General features: G+C 35.5%; 1 long non-coding RNA gene across 1 annotated transcript; it reads right to left on the reverse strand.

Moving 5' to 3' along the window:
* Positions 1–10,658: 10,658 nt before the first annotated feature.
* Positions 10,659–21,398, reverse strand: LOC143272728 (uncharacterized). The gene is made up of 2 exons (XR_013050337.1): positions 21,271–21,398; positions 10,659–10,837 (listed from the first exon to the last, which is right to left on the reverse strand). It is a non-coding gene; the product is annotated as an uncharacterized LOC143272728 (long non-coding RNA).
* Positions 21,399–23,879: the final 2,481 nt, after the last annotated feature.

Below are 23,879 nucleotides of genomic sequence, written 5' to 3' on the forward strand. Positions count from 1 at the left end.
CCTTAAAATATTGTTTAAAGGAATATTTTTGTTCACCAGGAGTCAAATTTTCAGGAGAATCTTGGATCAAGGCTGACAACAAAATAGGACGCTAAGTAAACTGGCCAGAGTGGGGAAAACAGTAAGGATGTAGAGTGATTTATTCTCAAGACATTATAATCCCAAGGCCCTTGTGTCTAGTTACATTAAGATATTGAAAAATTTACATTCAGACAAAAGTAGTTTGTTTTCTATTGTTTAACACTTAATTTTGCTTCAATAGTTTTGCATAACCACTAACAATACTGTTTTACTATGTTAAGAGAGTTTTGAAAAAAAAGATCAAAACATTTTTTATATTTTTCTGATTGTTGATATTAGATATTGTTTTTTAATTTTGTTTAGAATTTGTGTGTCTGTTTAACAAAAATAAAGTAAAGTAAAATGCCATTTGAGATGTCATTTTTTTATTTTAATTGGTTCTATATTTAAATTTTTGTCTGTTTGATTTTTCTCCTTTTATTAGCCTAAAATATCCAAAACAATACCAAAATTGTATTGAAATCACAGGGGTTCTGGATCTCAGGAGGAAAGTACTGTTTTTTCTTTGCAGGGTTCTGATGGTATAATTTCAGAATCAGGATTATAGAGAGGTAATTTCTAAGGAGGACCCATCAGAAGTAAACACTTCCCTGAAGACCTTCTTAGGACTGCCAAATCATATTGCTAAAGAGAATCAATGCAGCATTATGGAAAAAAGGAAAAATAAGAATAATCATTATGTTTGGGAAAACAAAAGTTTATGAACCATTTGAAATAAAATGTGAATGCATAGCAAGGAGAATTAGATTCATTTATGAATGCATCTATCCCAAGATGATTGCATAGAAACAACAGCATTCATATTCGCCCAGTTAATTTTCTGCCATAGATGGCCAGCAAGACAATGGGCGAAGTGCTTCTTGTGCAACTCTGAAAGCCTGAGTTTAATCCCTGCCACCTATAGAAAGCTGGAAGAAATGAACTAAATCCCGGAAGTGGTCTTCTGATCTCCACACACAGCATGGCATGTATGCACACACAACATGTCATGCACATATATGGTAATAATATACATTTATTGCTTTATTAACATCTGTAGTAGAAAATGAAAAGTCCATAGTATACATATGGACATTTTACTTTTTACATAAATATGGACTATTTTCCAGCACCTGTATCAACTGCTTCATGTGGGAATTCTTGTTGATATTGTTGTACATTACTCAGATACCATCCTGTTGGTGAAAGTCTGGCCACGGAAATTGTCAATAATTATCAGAATCTCAGCCATTCTGTTCATTTTCAAAATTAGGAAATAAGAAATTAAAGGACTATTATTTTGTGTGCTGTGTGATTCTTGTTTGGGATAATGTAGGATTCATAAATTTACATGTTCTGAAAAATAAAATAGAGCTGCCCTCTAGAGAAATAATTTAATGCAAAAAAGACAGATTAAACAGAAATAAATATACTGGCTCCCAGGCATCTTGGGTTGGACCATAGACCGATCTTTCCAATAGTTTTGTTAATTTACATTTATTTGTTCAATAACCTAATGAGTAACTTTATTTATAATGATCTGACTATTTTCCTATTCAGTAATATCTCTACTATTCTTCTATTTTGAAATTAGTGTTTGATATAATTGAAGAGTGTAAAATTAGTTATACACACAAAAAAGGATTCTTTATAAGTTTTTCATACCAATTAAAGAGGCAGAGCAAATATTTACAGAGATTCATTTGAGGCCACTTCAGGAAATGGAAATTAATGGAAAAATGAAGCATTCTCTTTTTTTCTAATGATTTAGTTATATTTAGCTATATGGTTTTTTTATAAGGAGGTATTTTTATAGTGTGTAAGTACTTAAGAGACCAGAAATTGACCATGAATTCTATAGATCTGGAGTTATAAGTAGTCATGAGCCACTGATATAAGTACTGGGAACCAAGCCCCTGTTCTCTGAAAGAGCAAGTACACTCAAACACCCATTCATGTTTCCAGCCTCCTGTTGTAATTTAGAGCACCATGGCTATTGGATCCATGAGCATTTAACGTGCTCATTAAAAAGTGGACTTGTTTAAAGCTTTCACAATTTGGATGTGCTCTCATTTTTTCCTTTCCTACTTTCCATCCACCTTTCCCTTCCTCCTTCTTTCCTCTTCCCCCATTCTCTTCCTTTACTTTTTCATTTTCCTTCCTTCTAGTTCTTTTATTCTTGAAAAATTTAGTCATAAAGCACTGAATCATATATGTCTTCACATTCAGGAGGAAGAGAACAGTAAGGATAAGGTCCAGAGCTTCACAGCAGTAAGGGTGACTTATTACAACAGTCAGAAATATCTCTGCAAGCTTGATTCTGAAAACCAAAGACTTAACTTTGGTGAGGAATCTGCCTCAGCATGTTCAATGCTTGTTCCTGGGAGTGGGATCAGAAACAAAGAAGAGCGAGCAGATTTCTTGAAATGAAAATTTCCCCAGACTAGCAAAGGACAAGCGTGTCCATATAAAAATTTGGTGGTGACAGTGGGAAGCATGTGGGGTGGGGAGGATAATAACAGTGATGGCAGATGATTTCACAGCCACTAAGAGATAAATGCTGATCAAAACATTTATCTAATACGGAAGATAGTAAAATCCATTTGCTCATTATGAGAGAAGGAATGCACAAGTCTAAACAAAAAGTGTGGTTTTGAACTCTCTTTAAAAGGAATAGCATAAATGAATTGATTTTTATGAATAGATAGATGATAGGAAGATAGGTAATAGATAGATAAATAGGTAGATATAAATAGATAATAAATAGGCAAACATAGGTAAGTGGATAGACAGATGAAAGATGACAGATAGATAATAGAAAAATAGAGTGAAACTAGAGATAATTGTGTGCATATATACAAAGAACTACTCTAGCTGTCATTTTAAGAGAGCTGAGAACAGTTGTTTCCTTACAGTGCTGACTTCATCTCATATCTAGATCTTTGTTCTCCACTCTAAGCACAGAGGATGTCAGGGTTACAAGATAAAGTATTGGAGTATAAAATATGTGTTTGAAATCAACACCCTTATAAGAGCTTTTTCACAAAATCTGGAACAATTCATTGAAATGTTAAGTCCAAAATATAATGAATTTAGATGCAATGAAAAGAATTTCAAACCATGAGAACATGTTTATTTGAAAATCAAAGGCATAAATGAATGGCAGAAGTGTTACTTATTTTGTAATTTAAACTGCTAATTTCATAATTACTAACAAAATTTTTAAAAAATCTTGATTTAAAAAGCACCATACTAACAATTAATTCAACTAAGGTAATCTGTACTCAGTCTCATAGAACAGTAATATATGTTTAAAGTACCACCAACAAAAATATATTAATTGAATGGGAGAAAAACTTGAAGATGAAAAATTCAGACAATTCTACCTTACTTACAAGCAAGATGATTGAAATTATTTAGCACCTGATAAATGACAATGAAAAAATCATGATAACATTTGATAACTTTCCTATCAAACTTTAATGATTTGAATCCTATAATGAAGATAATCAGAGTAATGTTTGAGGCATAATCTGCAAAATAAATTTCTTATTACCTTTAAAATAATAATCACAAAAGACAAAGGTAGAAAAAAACAAAATTAAAGTCAGAAATTATACAATAATAAGATTTGATGCCTTGTGTGAGTCATTTCAAATCATTATAAATAAATGCTATTTTGAATTTTATTGTATTGAAAAAGAAATTGTTTGTAGAAAATATACACTGAACACATTAGCAGTAGCAGATCATGACCTGCTACACCTCAACAACAAATATTTGTATTTCTTGAAGATTATCAAAGAGTTAAATATTTTCACATTTTAAATTGAAGAGACCTTATACCAAAACAACAAGGGACTGGGGGATCAAATAGCAAGTGTAAGGGTCTGAGTGTGGATGCCCAGAGTACGATGCCTAAGAAACTAATATCTTCAGGCGTCTTAGAAGACTCAGTTGGTAAAGATGCTTGTCTTGTAAGTCTGACCACCAGAGTTCAGTCCCTGGAACTCATATAGAAGTACATGGAGCTAATGAAGCCTACACGTTTGTCCTCTGACCTACATATATACATTATTTCCACATTAATAACAAAAAATAGAAGAGGATTTTCAAAATTAGTTTCTGATTACCCAATATTCATAAAGTCTAGTATGACTCATAATATTCTTACCCAATGCTCACATTTAAAAGTTACTTCAGCTGATAACAAAACTGTGGGTTAACAATTTTTGACACCTACCTATTAATCATATCACATCCTACATACTAGTATATTTTACCCTAGTGAATTACAATGAAAGATATTAATTGATCATATCATCCTAAAGTAGATCATGTTTACCCCAAGTACAAGCTTCTTCAAATGCTGATTTGTGAATCTATGCTTTAGAGAACAGAAATTGAATCGTTACTTTAGTACCAACATGTGCTACTTTAGTACCATTAACTTGAAATAGTGCAAAGCACCAGACAGCTCCTAAGGAAATACTTGTGGCATTTGTTAATGAATCAAAACTAAAAAAAAATATGGAGAAGAAACAAAAGAATGAAAGCATTGTGTGCATGCTACGAAATGTCACCTCCCTAAGGATTAGTTTTCATGATATCATGATTAGGTAATTATGCAAGCTTCCAAGGGAGGGAGGCAACCAACAGTCCTAGTAACCATGATGCTTATGAAACACATCAATGTTAAGCATATCATGATAATCCTAATGGTGCAATAGTGTCATGCATATCTTAGTGGTAACCAACAGTTCCCTAATTGGATTTAAGACTTGCTCAACAGTAAGAAACATGCATTGTACTGGAGTTTATCTTACTACTCAGCACAAATGAAGTCAGGGTTAATAAAAGATAACCTAAAACCATCAGTTTGCTAAACCAGCATAATCTCTAACAGCAATCTACAAACATTTGTTATTATAACCATAGATAAGTATAGTCTTCTCTGATCAAGAAAATGTCTCTCTGTGACAGATAGAGACAACTACATAAAACCACAACCAATTAAAATGCAAAGTTATGGAAGCCAGTCAGAGTGGATAAATACATCTTCAAAGCACTCCGGTGCTTAAGGTTGAGGAATCACTGCAGAAGAGGGATTAGAATGATTGTAAGAGTCAGGGGATCAGTGTATTTGTAGGAGATTGTGTCCTCTAGTAATTTCAGATCTTCTAGTAATTTCTGAAGCTACACTAATGAAGTCTTACCAACATGACTAGCCAAACATGAGTTGAGCAGAGACAACAGCAATGTGCCCAAACTGTATAGAGAAAAGCCCATGGGACTTCAACAAAGACATGAATCAACAGAGTAAAGCTGAGAACAGAAGAGGTGTTCTTCCCCAGGGAAAGAACCACCAATTGGTTGTCCAGTGCCAAATCGTCAGCCATGAAAACATAAATACAAATAACATTCTATGGATAAACAATTTATATTTAGGAATATATATATATATATATATATGTGTGTGTGTGTGTGTGTGTGTGTGTATTTAAGTGCATGTATGCATGCAATAATAATTAGTTTTAAGCAAAAAAGGGTCATGAATTCAAAAGACAATGGGGAGGGGTATATAGGAGATTTTTGAGAGAGGAAAGGTAAGGACAAAATTTTGTAATCATATTATAATCTCAAAACAATTTTTAAATGTATATGGCTTTCTGAATTCCTTAGCATATATCAAGTGAAAATGTTGTAGACCTTTATCTTATTTTAAAATATAAATAATTTAAATCTTTAACTGAATTTATTTATGAAAATATTCCTAGATACTAAAATATAATGTGTTTTTTTTTTGTAACAATGTGAGAAAATTTTCCAGCAAACTATTTGTTAGCTAAGCAAAAGTGGGGCACAGATTATATAATGTTCATCATTCTTTCTTATGGTCCCTATCTCTCCTTTTCCTTCAACCACTCCCCCCTTACCTGCTCTACAGTTAAACTACTCTTTGCATTTTCAGTTCGTTTTATTGTGTGATATTTATCTTGGGTTTGTTAAGTTTCCAATGTTATACGTACTTATAAAGTTAATTGCTTTGTGTGTTGCTTTGAAACAAAGTCTTAACTATGTATCCCTGAATGGCTTGAAGCTTAATATATAGGCCATGCTAGTCCCAATCTCACAGAGATGCCTTCTTCTGAGTTCTGAGAGATAGAATTAAAGTTTGTGCATAGCACTAGTTTCAGCTGTTTTGAATCATGTCTCTCCAGTTATTTTTAATTGTTATAAATTAGGTTATAATTCACAAAGGGCTATACCAATTTTATAAAATGCAGACTCACATGAATAGATATACTTGATCTGGTCAGAGAAATCTGCTAATGAAGAATCATAGTCTACACATTTGGACTTATTTTTTGTACATATATATAAATAATACTTATTGCATGACACAAAGAGACAAGGACTTTAGTACATTTTCACAGAGTTTTCCTTTGAAATTTTAAAATTGTCATCTTCTCTTTCTCTCTCCCTGTGTTTGCATGTGTATGTGCAAGTAGGTATCACATATGTGTGTGTGTGTGTGTGTGTGTGTGTGTGTGTGTGTGTGTGTGTGTGTGTATTAGAGCATAATTCCATAAAACTGGTTCTCTCCAAAATGTGGATACAGGTGACCAGTCTCTGATCCTCAGGTTGGTCTAAAAGCTCTGGTACCCACTGAGCCATCTTATGAGCCTTCAAAGAACTTTCTACGAATTATTTGCACTTTGTATATTGTGAGTAAATCAATATCCTATCAATAAAGCAAACTGTGATGCCTCACACCTCTAATCCTGGCATTTAGAAAGAAGAGGAAGGAGAATTACCACAAATATGAGACTACCCTTGTCTATATAGAAAAATCTTATTTCAAAAGAAACCACAAAAATACATTGTCAATAATATCTTACTCAGTGAAACATCAGTAGGGCCTATAAAGGCAACATTTCTTTCTTGCACTTTAGAGCTGAATACATAAATACTCTGACATTTCATGTGTCACTAATTATTTTTCCATTTTGCTTAATCTTATCACCCTGGGTAAATTGTCAGATACTTGCATTTAGAAACATGGGTTGTATGCCAAGGGGCCTGAAACACTTTAGGAATCTAATTTTCTTAACCTTATGTTACCTCTAATATTGGTATATTTTACTTCCATGAGGTCTCTTAACTTGATTGACATGTAGTGTAGTAAATTGCCTTAGCTCTTGAATACATTTTCTTGATTGTAGCCTCAAGAATTGCAGCCACTGATAAGTGAATATGCTTTGATTTTTCAGATGTAAATAGTCATGTAATTAAAGCAACCTTCTGTTATCCTTATTTGTTAGTGACAAGAAATAGTGTTTTATTTAGTATTGGAAATGGAAATTGCAATACATTATAAATGCATTTTTTCAGTCTGCTCTGGAGTAGCAAAATGTATCCATTATGCAGAATTTACCTTTTTAGGTTGCTCCAAAATCTGATCATGTTCAGTGCATATCTATTTTTGAAGTGTTACTGACTAAAAATCTTGCTTTACAATGTTCATATTGAAGACATCTAATCAATATACCGAACTGACGCAGAATCACAACATATTTGCACCATAAATCTCTTGGAAGACTGTAAACTGATAAGAACACTACAGAAAAGTAACTTGCAATTTCTGTCCAGATTTGAAAAGATGCTTTTGGACTTTCCCCTTCAGGGAGAGAGGATGTCCAAAGAGTCTTGTGCACTTAAGTCATTTTTCTAAATAAAAAGTTATTAAGGTTTGGGGAGATGAGTCAGTGCATAAGGCACTCACAGGGAAAGGGAAGAATTCTGAGTTCCATGCCAAGAACACTTGTAAAGATGGATACAGGAATAAGTTTCCAGCTCCTAAAACTAGATAGGAAGACAAAATAAAAGAATTCCCAGAAGCAAGCTAGACTAGAGTACACAGGCAAGAGGAGACCCTATCTCAAACAAGATGAAAGGTGAGAACTGACCAACACTTGAGGCTGTCTTCAGAGCTTCACCAGTGTTGTGGTATATGTGCACCCTCACTCACACACATATCCCCGCCCCACACATACACACACATACATATACATGCATGCCACAAACGCTCATACAAACATATACACACATGAATTCATACACACATATGCACAAACATAACATACACACACACATTACACACACACACACACACACACACACACACACACACACACACACACAAATTGAAACCTCAGCATTGGTATCCAAGAACTTCTGTAACAGGTTTTCTCAAAATAAGAGTTATTTCTTCTCTCACTAGCTGTCTGGGTGGTCATCCTCAGAATATCTATTGATGACATAAGTTATAATTGTGCACATATGGAAATTATCTCTTCAGCAGAATACATTCTTTAGCTAGGATTCTATACTCCCAAAGGAGACCAAAGGGATAAAATATTTGTTGTTGCCAGGTTGTGGTAGCATACGTCTTCAATCCCTGGACTCAGCACTCAGGAGGCAGAGTCAGGCAGATCTCTGTGAGTTTGAGGCCAGCCTGGTGTAACATGAATCTTAAAAGGTCTTATAATAAAAAACCTATAGCCAGATATTGGGGTGAGAGCTGAAAGATCAGAGAAGCAGAACAGCCAGCCACTAACTTATTTGTACAAAATCCTCAGTCTCAAGAGAGCAAGTTTCTGTTTCCTCATGCCTTATATATCTGTCTGTGTCCTGCCATATTACTTCCTGGGATTAAAGGAGTGTCTCACCACTGCCTGGTTCTGTTTCTCTAATGTAGCCCAGTGTGGCCTTGAACTCACAGGAAACCAGATGGATCTCTGCCTCCCTAGTAATAGGATTAAAGGTGTGTGCCACTACTGCCTGGCCTCTATGTCTAATTTGTAGCTGGCTCTGTCTTCTGTTCCCCAGGTAAGCTTTATTGGGGTACACAATATATCACCACAGCTTAGTCTACAGTGTGAGTCCCAGGACAACTAGAGCTACACAGAGAAACCTTGTCTTGAAAAACCAATAAAACAAATTGTTGGTCTTGTTTTACTTACTGAAATCCAAAATGATAATACATTTAAAATACTGGAGTTTGTGTTAGACCATTTTGTCATAACACCCTAAAGAATTTGTCAACTCATAACAGTAACTTAGCACACAGTTGAAACATTTTATATTCATCTACACCAGCATATTTGCAGAGTACTAGTAAATAACACTAATTATAAATAGAACCTGCTGTGTTTATAGAAAATCCTCACACATTTCTAGCCTCACTACATACTGGGGAATGTGCTCTCACATTAAATCATAGAAATGTGTGCTGTTTTGTCAGCATTTGCTTATTGTTCAGCGGGCTGCCATTTTTTCCTGTGTGTTACACAGGACTTAGCTTTGAGACATTGTATCTTGTCTCAGTTCCTATGTGCTGAGATAGGAGGCACGTGTCAATATATCCAGATCTAATCTTTTCTCAAATTGACAAAAATATTAATAGCAGATTTTTTTTGTATTTAAGGTTTGTGGTTTATTTTAAACAACAATTTGATCAGAAGTCAAACTACAGAGATAGCTTATAATATAAAAGCTTGTCAAGAACAGAAGTAGTCAAAGACAATAAGAATATTTTGACAGTTTTAATGCTAAATCTATATCATTGGTATGATGTATGCATGGACAGAGCCAGAAAGTGTGTGATGGTTTTGTGTTGTGCTTCTGTACATGTGTGTATGTGTATATATATATATATATATATATATATATATATATATATATATATATGGGTGTTTACTCACATATGCTCTTGCTATTCTTGCCTTTACTTTGAAAAAGGTGTATTGAAGTATATGCAATAACCTGCCTGCTTTAATATGAATCATTAGATATATTTGGACATATATAAACATCCATGTTTCCATTAAAATAATTACAGGAACAGAAATGACTCAAACATTCTTCATATTCTTTTTAAGTAGTAGAAACACTTAGTGTGAAACTTACTTACCTATAAGTTATCAAATGACTACATTGTAAATAATGGAGACATGCTGTGCAAGACATGTATAGAACTTGCTCATCTACCAAAACGTTTACACTCATTGAACAATAGCAACCTCCTACCCTTTAGCCTCTTAGCCTCTGTACATATGTATATACTCTCTGTTTTTATGGGTTTGACTACTGTGGATTATGGTGGTATTTTATTTGTACTGAAATGTGATTTTCATTGTATGTTAATAAATAAAGTTGCCCTGGGGTCAGAACTATTAGAGCCATAGCAAGAGCGTGGTGGTTAGTAGAGCAAGGTAGATTTCTGTGTGTTCAGGGATATAGCCAGCATTGGAGACATATGCCTTTAAAACCTGGAGGGCGGTACTTACAGGCAGTGATGAGGCAGTCATGTGTTTGGGTTTACAACCAATGAGAAGGCAAAACAGAAAGACTATTTAAAGACAGACACACAGGAAGTAGCTCTCTCTCTGGGAAGCAAGGAGCACTGCAGGAGGTAAGATTTTAGCTCTGCGCTCTGACCTCTCAGCTTTCTCTTTTACATTGGTTCTGTGTTTCTTATTTTAATAAGACGGTTGGTTACATCTACAGTGGATAGTTGTAGTTAAATCATGAAATACTCTGTCTCTGATGATTATTTCATTCAGCATTACATTTTCAGAAAGAGCTTAGCAAATGGCAAGAATCATCATCATCTTCTTTGTCTCCTTCTTCTTTCCTCCCATCTCTGTCTCTTTCTCTCTCAATATATTGTTTCTTCTGGTTTTGAACTTGGGATTTTTCTTGACTCAATCTCCTAGGAAATAGGGGAGATTACATACAGTAGAATTATTAATATATAGCATCATGTATCTTATAGTGAGATATTGTAGGATGTCAGCCATTCTAATACTGAATTATAGCTGTAGTCCTCCTGTATGAAAACTGAATGTTTAATGCACCTGTGAAACATATTTTATCTATTCATGTGTAAATGGATAAGCCACAATTTCATTAAAATATATGAGCAGACTTTAAATTTTTTGAGGCTATTTTGCTGTTGTTTTGATTTGATGTTGTATTTTTTGCTTGCTGTTTGTTTTTGAAAGAGAGAAAATGTGAAGTTGGGTGGGTACAGAGCAAGTAGTAACTAGAAGGAATTGGGAGAAACAAAAGAATGTGATCAAAATATATTATATAAAAATGATAAAATAAAGAAGTAAGATTTGTGAAAAGGTTATTTTTTTACCTGAGAGTGTATTAGTTTTCACTTCCTTAGTCACTATTTTACATAAATATGTATACCAGTTTATTTATGTGTATGTAACAATATAGATGGATATAAACATAGATGTTTAGTGATGTATAAAAAAGTGATTTTCAAAAACTACCAACACATTTTCAAGCTTGTCTGAAATATATAAATAATTTAGATACTTAATACAAAGGCGATCATTAGAGTGAGTTGCAACCTAGGGGAGAATCTTGACAATTGGTGGCTAGCAGGAGAGGAAGAGTCGGTTTTCATCAGGTACATCTTCCCTGACAGGCTACTTGTATTCCAGTAGATGGTCTTAAACCAATTTACAGAGAAAGAAGTATCACTGAGTAGATCTCATGTGTTTAAGAATAAAGAAGAGAACAAATATAATAGGAGGAAAAGTGGTGAGTGGATAGGTGTAGAACTGTAGAGGAGGTTGTAGTGATATTTGCTCTGCCCATGACCTTGGGCTATAACACCCTGAAGGAGGTACTGCTTCTTGCCATTGAAAGGAAGAAGAGTCAGGAGCCCTTTCTAGATGCTTCTTGATCCCTGGTGGGATCAAACTTCCGTGTGGATTCACTCCTGGTCAGTTCAGAGGAGGACTTCAGCTGTCTACTCGGCTTTGTATTCGTGAGTATATTTCCTCAACTATTCCTAACAAATTTCCCTAATACTCCTTAAGCAGACTCCCATGGATTTCTCACATTAGGAGGTAGTGGGTTTGATGTGATCAAAACACATTGTGTGTGCATGATATTCACATTTGAAAAAAAAATGTACATGGTGTTGAGAGGCAGATGTGTTAGAGACTTTTGGAAGATTTGTAAGGAAGGAGCTGAGGGATGGATTTTATCAGAAAATTGTGTGTGTGTGTGTGTGTGTGTGTGTGTGTGTGTGTGTGTGCAATATGAAAGTCTCATATTATAAAAATAATTTTTAAAAAGAAAGGACAAAATAGAAATATACTAAAAAATACAACCAGTAATATATTGACGAGAGGGCTGATCCTTACACTTGGAGCAATTGTCGATCAGTAGAAACTGAGTTGAACATTTGTTGACCATAATATATACTCATGAGATTATTAAGGAAACAGTTAAATACATATTTTTCTATGTGAAAAGGGAATATTTTTACTTGTGGTGATATTCAGAAATACCATTTAAGGTATTTGTGGAAGAAAATGAAGAATATCTTCCTGGTTATACAAACACAACTTTCTAAAACGCAGATGTGAAGATTCAAATTTAATATTGCATGTTTTCTGAACTGTGGAATTTTATTCTGAATTGTGATAGCAGATTTTCCAAGGTTTAATGAAGTGAAGTTATGTAGGTTAAAATACTCATACATGTTTATTTTGTCCATTTATAACTTTGGTAGTATATTTATAAATGAGGATGCATGGACACATACACAATTGGATATGGAGACCACAAGTCTTATCATCATCTTTAAATATTTACATATACAAAAATATATTTATTGTATATGTGATTATATAGTAAGCCTTCTGGGAAGATACAACCATAAAGGATTTATATGGCTTCATTCAATTTGATGCCCATATAAGATGAATACATTAAAAGTGTAAGAATGTGTAGTAAATGAGTTTACTGGTGATTACACCATAATCTGCAGAAATGCAAGGAAGGGATTATACAGGTTGGTTACTGAAAGATATTTAGTACTTATAAAATAAGGAAAATTTCACTGTTGTTAAGGTATATAACTTAAACACAAAAGATATCAAAACTAATTTGACATGGTGTACTCTGAAAGAACTATACACTATCTAACAAAATACCATGGTCATCATGCATTAACTAACAGAAACTAAAATGTGATACATGTCAAACTTTCCTCTACTCATTGCTCAGGGGGATACAAGAGTCTTCCAAAACAGTATGGGTCATTCTTTGCCATTGTCATTGGTTGCCATCCAGAACTTAAAGGCAAGAACCTATGACCACACATTTCAAAGACAGGACTTGTAGGAGTCAGACCAGAACTATACTGGAATCCTCCTTTCCAGAAGACTGATGTGCATAGTATTGGATGCCACTATATAAACTGCCAAGAAAGAGGAACAATCAGTAGTTCTACTAAGCTATGAAGCCTATGGACCATAATAACAACTGGCCTAACAAGATATCACCAATAGTACAATATTGACACTTTTATTGCAGGGAGAAAACAACAGCTACATAATTGGCATAAGGTCCACTTAATATGAGGGAATTTGTGCCTGCTACTATAAATCTAGTCAACTACCATGCCTGGAAATGCCATCAACCCAGAAGGAAAACAAACTATTGCCACGAGTGCCTGGGATTTATATAGGATATAAGGATATGAAATCTGGTCCTCACACTTGCACAAACAGCCTTTTACACACTGGGCAGTCTCTTCAGGTGCATAACAAGAAAACTCTTATTTTCAATGACAAGCAGAAGAATTCTGACTATTTCTTACACCAGTAATGTAATCCAAAAACATAATGCAGCCCAACAGGTAAGTAATTCCCTAAGTTACAAAGTATTTTGTCCATTTGTGAAAGACATTTTACTTTCAAAAATGAAATGGAAACAGTTCCCATGAAAGGAGGCATTCCATGCTTAGATTTGTATACATGCATTTATTTATTTATTATTTATTTATTTATTTGGTTAGCCATTAATCATAGTCACATTTTTCATTTCTCACTGAGTCCTCTGCTCCAATTGTAAAAGAAAATCAAGGGGAGACTGAAGTAAAATAACAATTTATGGGTTTCAGCTCTATTTGGAGAAGCATTTCATCACTTTCTTTCTAAACACCTTAAAAAGCATTTACATCTTCAATGATACCCAAGGTCATTGCCTCTCTGCAGGCTGTTCGTGATGAGATTTTCATGGGCCTGACAGCACAGAGCACAGCACTGAAGCTAACACCTCACTAGCATAATTTGGAGTTTTAATTGGGAAGGATCTAACTGCACTTGTGATTTCTGCTCTCCAGGAAGTGGTGATAGAATGTCCCATCTTTCCTTCTGAAGGCTGCTGGACAGAAAAGCTCTGGGGATCCATCGAAGAAGGAAAGTGAGATAACAAGAGGCTTTAAAATGTTTTTGTTTATTTGGTGAGACTCTGTCCCTTCTGAAAATTAAAGCAAGTCATCTGTGAACAATTGTACTAGCTTCCAAGGTGCTGTGTCTTTAGAAGAAACTCAAGTAGGAAGTCTCTGAAGTTTTTTGTTTTTGTTTTTTAACAGAAAAGTCTAAAGTAACAAAAATAATAGGACTTTGACTTCCTCTAAAAGGAAATCTATGACAACAAAAATCAAAGAACTGAATGTGTCTTGCAAAACACTTCTCCATATTCTGAAAGTAATTAACTCTAATTAATGAAATCCAGAGTGCCAATGATCACTCTAAGGTCTTTCCAAACTCTGTTTAAGCATATCTAAATCCTGTGAAGGGATTTATTATTATGCCAAAAATTTTCCTGAAAAAAGAAGAGAATCACATTGCAAATAAATTTGTTATTCTTTATTCCCTTACTAGTAGATGGTAATGTAAGACAAGTTAGAATGATACCTATGGAGAATAACTACCACAAAGTTTTCTAAAGCAAAAATAGAAAAGCAGTTAATGAAACTTTTCAAACTTTCTTCCTTATCAAAACTTGCATGAAATTTGAATCAATATAGCTTGAATTTATATTATAAGTGTGTGTGTGTGTGTGTGTGTGTGTGTTATGTATGAATGTGTAGTTTTCTGTGTGCACATGTGGGTTTGTATGCATATAGACATATGTGACCCTACAAATATATGTATTGCATGGGTATTTACATGTGTGTGAAGTTCAGAAGTTGATGTGATGTCTGTTGACTTTATTACTCTCCAACTTATTTCTTGACATAAATTCTCTCCCTGGGCCTAGCATTCACACATTGCTAGACTGTCTAGACATTGTGCTATGGAAAATAACCCATTTCCACAACTCACACATCCCCAATAATGGATTATAGATGTAAGCTGCCATGTGTACTGAGAATCTAAGATCATGTCCCCATGTGAATTGGCAGCACAAGACCTACTGAATTATCTTCCCATACCACTTTACTGAAGTTTTTATTGCTTTAAACATAGTTTAAAGAACATATTTTGTTGGAGTAAGAGATAGATAGGCTTTGAATTCCATAGACTGAAATAATCAATGACATCCTAATGGAAGAGGTTAGAACCTTAGCAGCAATAAAAAGTACCTTTCCGATTTAGAAGATGGCGGAGACAAGCAGACGCAGGTAGGCCTGTGGTGGCGGCCCGTGGAGGTGGACGGGCCCAGCGGCAGCCGAAGGGGACATTCAGGCCCGGAGGTAGCTGACGGAGACATTCAGGCCCAGCGGCGGCCCACAGAGGTGGACAGGCCCTGTGGCAGAGATAAGCAGACAGAGGTGGACAGGCACGGAGGTGGACAGGCCCGGAGGTGGCGGCCGACAGAGACATTCAGGCCTGGCGGCAGCCCACAGAGGTGAACGGGCCACGCGGCAGAGACAGGCAGACGCAGGTCGGCAACCTGTGGAGGTAGACGGGCCCAGTGGCAGCAGCCGACAGGGACATACAGGCCCAGCGGCAACCGGCAGAGACATACAGGCCCGGTGGCAGCTGGAGGAGACATACAGGCCTGGTGGCGGTCCGCAGAGGTGGATGGGCCCGGCAGCAGTGACAAGCAGAGGTAGGTAGGCCCGCGGTGGCAGCCGGCAGAGACATACAGGCCCGTTGGCGGCCTGCAGAGGCAGACAGACCCAGCGGCAGCTGACGGGGACATACGGGCCCGGCGGTGGAGACAAGTGGATGCAGGTGGGCCTGTGGCAGCGGGCCGCAGGAGTGGACAGGCCCGGGGACGGAGAGGGGCAGACGCAGCTTGGAGCGGGGACGCCCCTGGCCCCAACACCTGGGGAAGAGGCTATCTCCGTGGGTCGGAACCAGGGCGAGTCTGGGCACTCTGTCTGGGGACAACCCAGGGCCCAACTGCTGATCCTGTGAAACCCAACAACTTGGAGGTGTTGGTGAGACTACCCTGCTCAGCTGAAACCCATCTGGGAGAGGATTCAGATGCCTACAGTTGGAAGTCTGAAGAAACAAGATCAGCTGAGGAGTTGACAAATGAACAAAACGTGACCTGGGAACACAGAAGAAGGCGCTACCCAGCCACTAAACCAGATCACCAGAATCATAAGTATATAATTCACCGACTGAAATCAGCTGTCCCTGAAGAAACAGCCTAATAGCACCAATTTAACCAAGAACCCCTACTAAACCAAGACTAAAAATTAGAACAAGAGAGGCACTCTCAGACACAGACACTACCTGCACCGCACAGAGGAAAAGATGAGTCGACGCCAGCGCAAAAATACAGGCAATAACATAAAGACCTATATGGCAACATCAGAACCTAGTGATTCTACACCTGCAAGACCTAAACATACCATGACAGAAGAAACAGAAGAAATCAACCCTAAAAATGACATTAAGAAGATGATAGAGGCCCTTAAAGAAGAAATAAAACATTCCCTCAATGAGGAAATAAAAACTTTCCTTAAAGAGGAAATGAAAAACTACCTTAAAGAGGAAATAAAAACTTTCCTTAAAGAGGAAATGAAAAACTCTCTTAAAGAGGAAATAAAAACTTCCCTTAAAGAGGAAATGAAAAACTCCATTAAAGAGGAAATAAAAAACTCCCTTAAAGAAATGGAAGAAAAGACGAATAAAAAATGGGAAGAAATCAAATCAAGCCAAGAAAAAGCAATTAAACAGATGAAAGAAACATTCCAAGATCTGAAAAATGAATTTGAGACAATAAAGAAAACACATGCTGAGGGAATGCTGGAAATAGGAATTCTGACAAAACGAACAAGAACTACAGAAACAAGCATAACCAACCGATTGCAAGAGATGGAACAGAGAATCTCTGATACTGAAGACACGATAGAGAAAATAGATTCGTCAGTCAAAGAAAACACTAAAGACAAAAAAGTCGTAACACAAAACGTCCAGGAAATTTGGGACACCATGAAAAGACCAAACCTAAGAATAATAGGGATAGAAGAAGGAGAAGAATACCAACTCAAAGGCACAGAAAATATATTCAACAAAATCATAGAAGAAAACTTTCCTAACCTAAAGAAAGAAATACCTATGAAGATACAAGAAGCTTACAGAACACCGAATAGGCTGGATCCAAAAAAACAGTCCCCTCGCCACATAATAATTAAAACACTAAACACACAGAACAAAGAAAAAATATTAAGAGCCGCAAAGGAAAAAGACCAAGTAACATATAAAGGTAAACCCATCAGAATAACACCAGACTACTCAATAGAGACTATGAAAGCTAGAAGATCATGGACAAATCTCATGCAGACACTAAGAGACCACGGATGCCAACCCAGACTATTATACCCAGCAAAACTCTTAATCACCATAGGCGGAGTAAAAAAAATATTCCAGGATAAAACCAGATTTAATCAATACCTGTCTACAAACCCAGCCCTACAGAAAGCACTAGAAGGGAAAATTCAACCCAAAGAAGCTAAACACATCCATGAAAAATCAAGCAATAGATAATCCCACACCAACATACACCACAGAAGGACAACACAACACAACCACAAAAAATAACAGGAATTAACAATCACTGGTCATTAATATCCATCAATATCAATAGTCTCAACTCACCTATAAAAAGACATAGGCTAACAGAATGGATAAGAAAACAGAACCCATCCATCTGCTGCATACAAGAAATACACCTTAACTTCAAAGATAGACACTACCTCCGAGTAAAGGGCTGGGAAAAGGCTTTCCAAGCAAATGGACCTAAGAAACAAGCTGGTGAAGCTATCCTAATATCTAGAGAAAAAGGATGTTTCAAAAGAGAAGTCTTGTGGCAATGCCTCAGTGGTCCAGGTAACTACCAGAACTCGGAAATCTGCGACGGAGACTAAGGCAGCAGAGATCTGGAGTGGAGTGCTGAGTTCTGGCAAGCAGCTGCATCTTTCTTCCAGTGAGTACCTGAACAGGGCTGATGTGAATTATGTAAAGTCCAGATTTTAAGAATCATACTCTCTTCAGGGATCTCCACAGACTAGTGGGTGTCCTCCCTCACTGCCCTTGTGGGACAGTCTCTGTGTGGGAGAGGCCTCGCGTGATTTTGTCTCTGGTGTTCCTCTGGGGACTTCTGTGTGAGAGACTGTATGCTCCAGAGCCAGCTCTCGTGTCCTTTGGCTGGTGCCGGAGTGTGAAATAGTCCAACATGGGAAACAAGGGATGATCCCAATCGGGAATCATGACATTTTTTTTTTTTTTTTTTTTGGATGATGGTTATGTTCTGTTTTGAAATAACCTCTGTGTATTTCATTTGTTTTCTTTTGCCTGGCGATCTCTGAGCAGGCTTCAGATTTTGACAGTTGATGAAAGATAAGACAAGCATTAATGTGTGGGTGAAAAGCTTGGTGAAATTCTGAGTGAAGTTTTAGTTAGAGTTGGTTGAATTTGGGATTGACTGGGAGACCAAAGATTTAAAAAGCAGAAGATTCTCTCAAGACACAAGTTGTGTGATAATAGTGTGTTTTGTGTGTGTGAATGAGAATTTGTAAATGTTGAATTCTAGGCTTCGACAATCATTGTCAGTGCAGATCAAGCTGCAAGTATTTTTTCAAATATCTTAAGTTATATTTTCTTTTTCAGAGCTGCTTCTTATTTGGGGCTACTTTTTTTTTAATTGAGGCGTAATTCATAAAAGGGTATATTGTTTTGATGAGACTTTTTACAACTGTGGCTGGATGTCTTTCTTTAGTCTTCCAAGAAGGGCCATTTTACTTTTTAGAGTTACTTTTTAAAGTCATGAGGTCAACAACTTGGACTACTATGCATGTAAGTGCTAATGCAAATTAAAACCCAAGTTGACCTCTAGCAGCAGTTCATTCTATGTTGACAGTGAGAGAACACTTTGCCTGTTAGGATACTGTTACTCGTGGACTGAAATGCTGAAGAAACCCCTCCCCCTATTTTGTTTTTTGCAAAAATCAAGGTATATTCTAGGGTTTCCTGGTTGACCTCAACAGATAAACTGAGATGATAGTCTTAGTTCAGAAAAGATCTGAATGTAGATTTACAGTCTACGTTTACAGCTGGCTAAGTGAGATCGCTTTCACAGTTCTGCATGTATCCCATCGGCTCCCCATTAGTCACTGAACTCTTAAAACTGGTATTGTAACATTATCACAATGTTTTGCGCCAATTTTATAAACTTTACAGTGCAATATGTGTTCCTTTTCTGAGGCAAACCAAAGGTATATTTCTCAAGGTTCTGCTGTTAACAGCAGTGTTGATGGAGGATTTTTTATACATTTGTAATAGATAGAAATAAACCAGAAAGAAAGAAGAAAAAAAAAGTGGTGGAGGAAAAAGTGAACACTGCAAGAATACTCAAAAGGGCTGAGAGTTGCAAACGCCAAGAATGGCTTTGCATAGTAAATGGAATAGAACAGCTCTGAACTATAGCTTACTTTTCCTGGTTTGGTCTGACAGAATGATTGAATGCTTTTGTACAAAAATCAGAGCCTTAAAAACAAGGATTTGGTGAGATTGTAAAATGGTGTGCCACTTTGGCAAAACAGTTTGGTGGTTGGTCAAAATGCAAAACACTGTTACTCTGTTACTCAACAAATCTACCCTTAGGAATATATCCTCAAACTACTGAAAATGTGCACCTATGAAACATGTACATGAAAGTTTACAGCAGTGTGTTGCTAATAGTAAAAAAGTTAAAACAACTCAAATAGCTATCAAATACTGGAGAGAAATAAAATGTGGCTTATTCATACAATAGAATATTATTAAGACATAAAAATGAATGAGGAACTGACAGATTGAATGACTTTGGTGAACCTTCATAATTTCATTTGTGGATCTTTCCATTTCTAATTTATAAATACATTTGGGGTTATGAATTGTAAATGTACTGCCTCCTGTCAACATTGTATACTTCTATTTGATGATTTCTGTGTCAAACATTATATGGAAATGTTTCCAAGTATTTTCTGTATTAACTGTGAATGAATAGAACAAAATAAATTGCCTGTGATGGGAAAAAAAAAAAAGTACCTTTCCAAACCATCATGATGGCTATTTACTAGATAGTTAATATAAACTGGTTAACAAACTAATAGGTGTATCTGTCTGTCTCTCTGTGTACACACACACACACACACACACACACACACACACACACACACACACACATCAATATTGGCTATGGTTATATAAGTTCATCCCATTTGTATTCCATCTTGCAGATGTCCTACATTTGTAATTTCAAAAAGACAATGCCAGAACATTTCCACAGCAATGTTTCTTTGTTTCCTGGGATCCTGACTTCTAAAGGACCCAGTCAGGAAGGGCACTTTTTATTATATCCTACATTGAGGAAAGTGGTGTCATCTTTACCAGGGAGATCAGGGAGCTTATCTTTGAGATTCCATAACATGATCTGCAGTAAACAGAATATATGGATTTGCAGAAGAGGCTTCCAAGCAAACCAAGAAAGCAATGAGATACTAAGGAACCTGGCTTCTTTTCAGACCTATAAATCTTTTAGCTTTTTAGAAAGTAGTATGTTGATTGGGTGGGTGGTTTACAAGTGAAGATGAAGAAGCCACAAATAAAGGTCAGAAAAAGAACCTAGAGAAATACACCATGACATTTATGCCTCAAAGAATTTTCTAATCCATATAGTTGGCCTGTTAAGTGAGTAAACGTTTGCTTCATAAGCAAGAAGAATTAAGTTGTTTCAATAACATGCTTTGAAAAATGAAAACGGACATTGACAACATTTTTCTTGTAAGAATTCTATCATTGCTGACTAGTAAAGAGATTGAGAAAATTATGCCTGACGGTCTTAAATTTTTATAGATGTTTCTAAAATGTTCATTTAGCTCACCTCTGGTAACAGATTGTGCAAAATGATTTATGAATGGAGCTGATTTCCATTCCTCTGATGGGTGCTTTATTCACTTAATGATCACTGGCAAGTGGCGGAGACCATAAAACTTCAAGTGTCACTAACAAGACTTCTTAGCTCTTACACTATAAAATATAATGTGTGAGATTTACTTTGAAGATATGAACCATTTTTTAAAAAGCTAAAAGGAAAAGGAACACACTTAAGCAAACATACAGCCTTTATTGTTTTTTGTAGGTAAATACTTTAAAAATTAGCTGTTTCATACAAAAAATGGACTATCACCATTACAAGCAATGTGAGTGGGGTCCAGGAAGGATGATATATTAATGATGGATAATGTACTAATTTTATACAAGTAGAAAATAAATTACTTGATAACTAAAACATCACTTCCTGCAAAATTATGTGAAAAAGTTGACATAATGACCAAGTGATTGGCACTTCTTTATTCTAACTAAAAGAGAATGCAGCACTGTAAAATAGATGTTATCGAGTTTATTAGGTGCTGTTCCATTTATATTAAAAGTTTATGTAATGTTAGCAATTTAGGGCTAGAATCCTTCCAGTGTACCCTGAGTAAAGATTTTCTGGTTTCTATGGGTGTTTTGAAAAATAAGTTTAGCTTCAAAGGTCTTAGTGTTAATCAGGATAATATCCCTTGCCAAGTTACTATTGAGAGGCTATGGTCAAATTTGCCTCCCTATCTGGAATTCCTGTGAACATAATGAGAAAGGTGACTGGTGGGTACTATATGATAAAGTATGACATATTACCAAAGTTGGCCTGTGTCTCCTGGCACTTCAGCATTCTGAGAAGTGACAGGAATAATATAGCAGAAGTTAAAAGATTCTATCACCTAATGAATTTCTATAAACAAGACCCAGCAAATGAGGCACGCCACTAATTCAAAACAGATAGATGTGCAATGAACTACATATGACTCAAAATATTTAGCCACTACCATAACAAAACCTCACTATTTATAGCAAGTTCATCGTATCAAAATCAAAGTACATGAATATCAGACTCAAGGCCACTCTAGCAAATTTCTTCTTGGCAATGTTTTCTTCCATATGTCAGAGAATGGTGAGTAACAAAGCATAACTACCATTAAAAGATCCATTGATATGAAAAAGAAACTTTTCATTGTGCAGCATTCATTTTGAATAAAGCAAATCCTCCAAATACATACCATGTTCATCTGTGGCATATATTTTAATGGTGATTGATATACAGTTTTATAGCCCTTGTCATTTAAATCAAATATATTTGTTTGGCATAATGATTGTGGAATCTCTCTCTCTCTCTTTCAATAGATTGTAATTCATTTAAAGCATAAAATCTTTTCTTCTTTAATTCAGTATTTATTGTTCACAATGAGCACAAGTGATGAACTCTAGTATCTGATATTACCATACATAATTTAATATGTGAATGCAATTACATTTGCAGCTGATTTTCATTGGAATACTATATCAGAGTACCATTCTTCTCTTAAATTTCAAAATACTTCCTATATAATTATGATATCCATGAATTTTATTAATATTAATATTTTGAGCTTATTTTTATCATAGTCACAAAATTTAAGTTAATAATCAGTATACATTTATTGAAAAGTAACCAGAACAATTTTGTGTGCTTATCATGTCTTTGCACACTTACAATTACATAATCCATTAGACAAATATCTTTACCATAAACAAACTTTGTTTTGAAAAAAATAATAGTGTATTGTTTCATAAACTTTATTTTATGAATAAAGATAAAGAATAAAGATAAAGATAAAGAATAAAGAACAGAATGCCAATTTTGAGTATAGCACTAAAATAATTTAATATATTGGGGATTAGAACAAAAAGAGGCATATCCTGAAATTAATTACTGACATTCATATGCAAATATATTGGTTATATGACACAATCCTCTCTTAAAAATGTAGAAACTAAAGTCAGTGAGATGATTCAGTGAGAAAGACATGTGTATCACAACACTGAGGTTATGAGTTTGACTCTGGGCATCCACATAGCAGAAGGAGAGAACCAACTCCTACAACTTATCCTCTTACCTCTGCATCTCCACACACATGCCATAACATTAACACACACACACACACACACACACACACACACACACACTAAATTAATTAATTAATTAATTAATTAATTAATTAATAAACACAAATGCAACTGCTGAAACTCTAGGAAAGAATCTGAACTGTCTTAATTTAGGCTGAAAAAATGAGTTTCTATAATGGAATTTAATATTTTAAATATGTAATTTTTTGAGAAATACTATTTATTTACTATCAGTTTAGGGAATACAGTATGATATAGGGACACATAATGTGATGGCTAAATAAAGATAATTACATATATGCTACCTTTTTTTGTTTAGCTATAATTTTATATATTTTCCTTGTTTAGCAAAGAAGGAGTTTAAACAGGGAAAGCTCTTTAGTTTGTGTAGGGTTTTATATGGATTAAAAATAAAATTATTGTAAATATAGGTGTATTGAATTACAAGATATAAGAGTCAGGAATTTTGGAAATTACTTCAAGTTTACTGACCTATGTATTCATCTT

Source organism: Peromyscus maniculatus, chromosome 4, assembly GCF_049852395.1.
Source record: "Peromyscus maniculatus bairdii isolate BWxNUB_F1_BW_parent chromosome 4, HU_Pman_BW_mat_3.1, whole genome shotgun sequence".
In the NCBI taxonomy this organism is placed as follows: domain Eukaryota; kingdom Metazoa; phylum Chordata; class Mammalia; order Rodentia; family Cricetidae; genus Peromyscus; species Peromyscus maniculatus.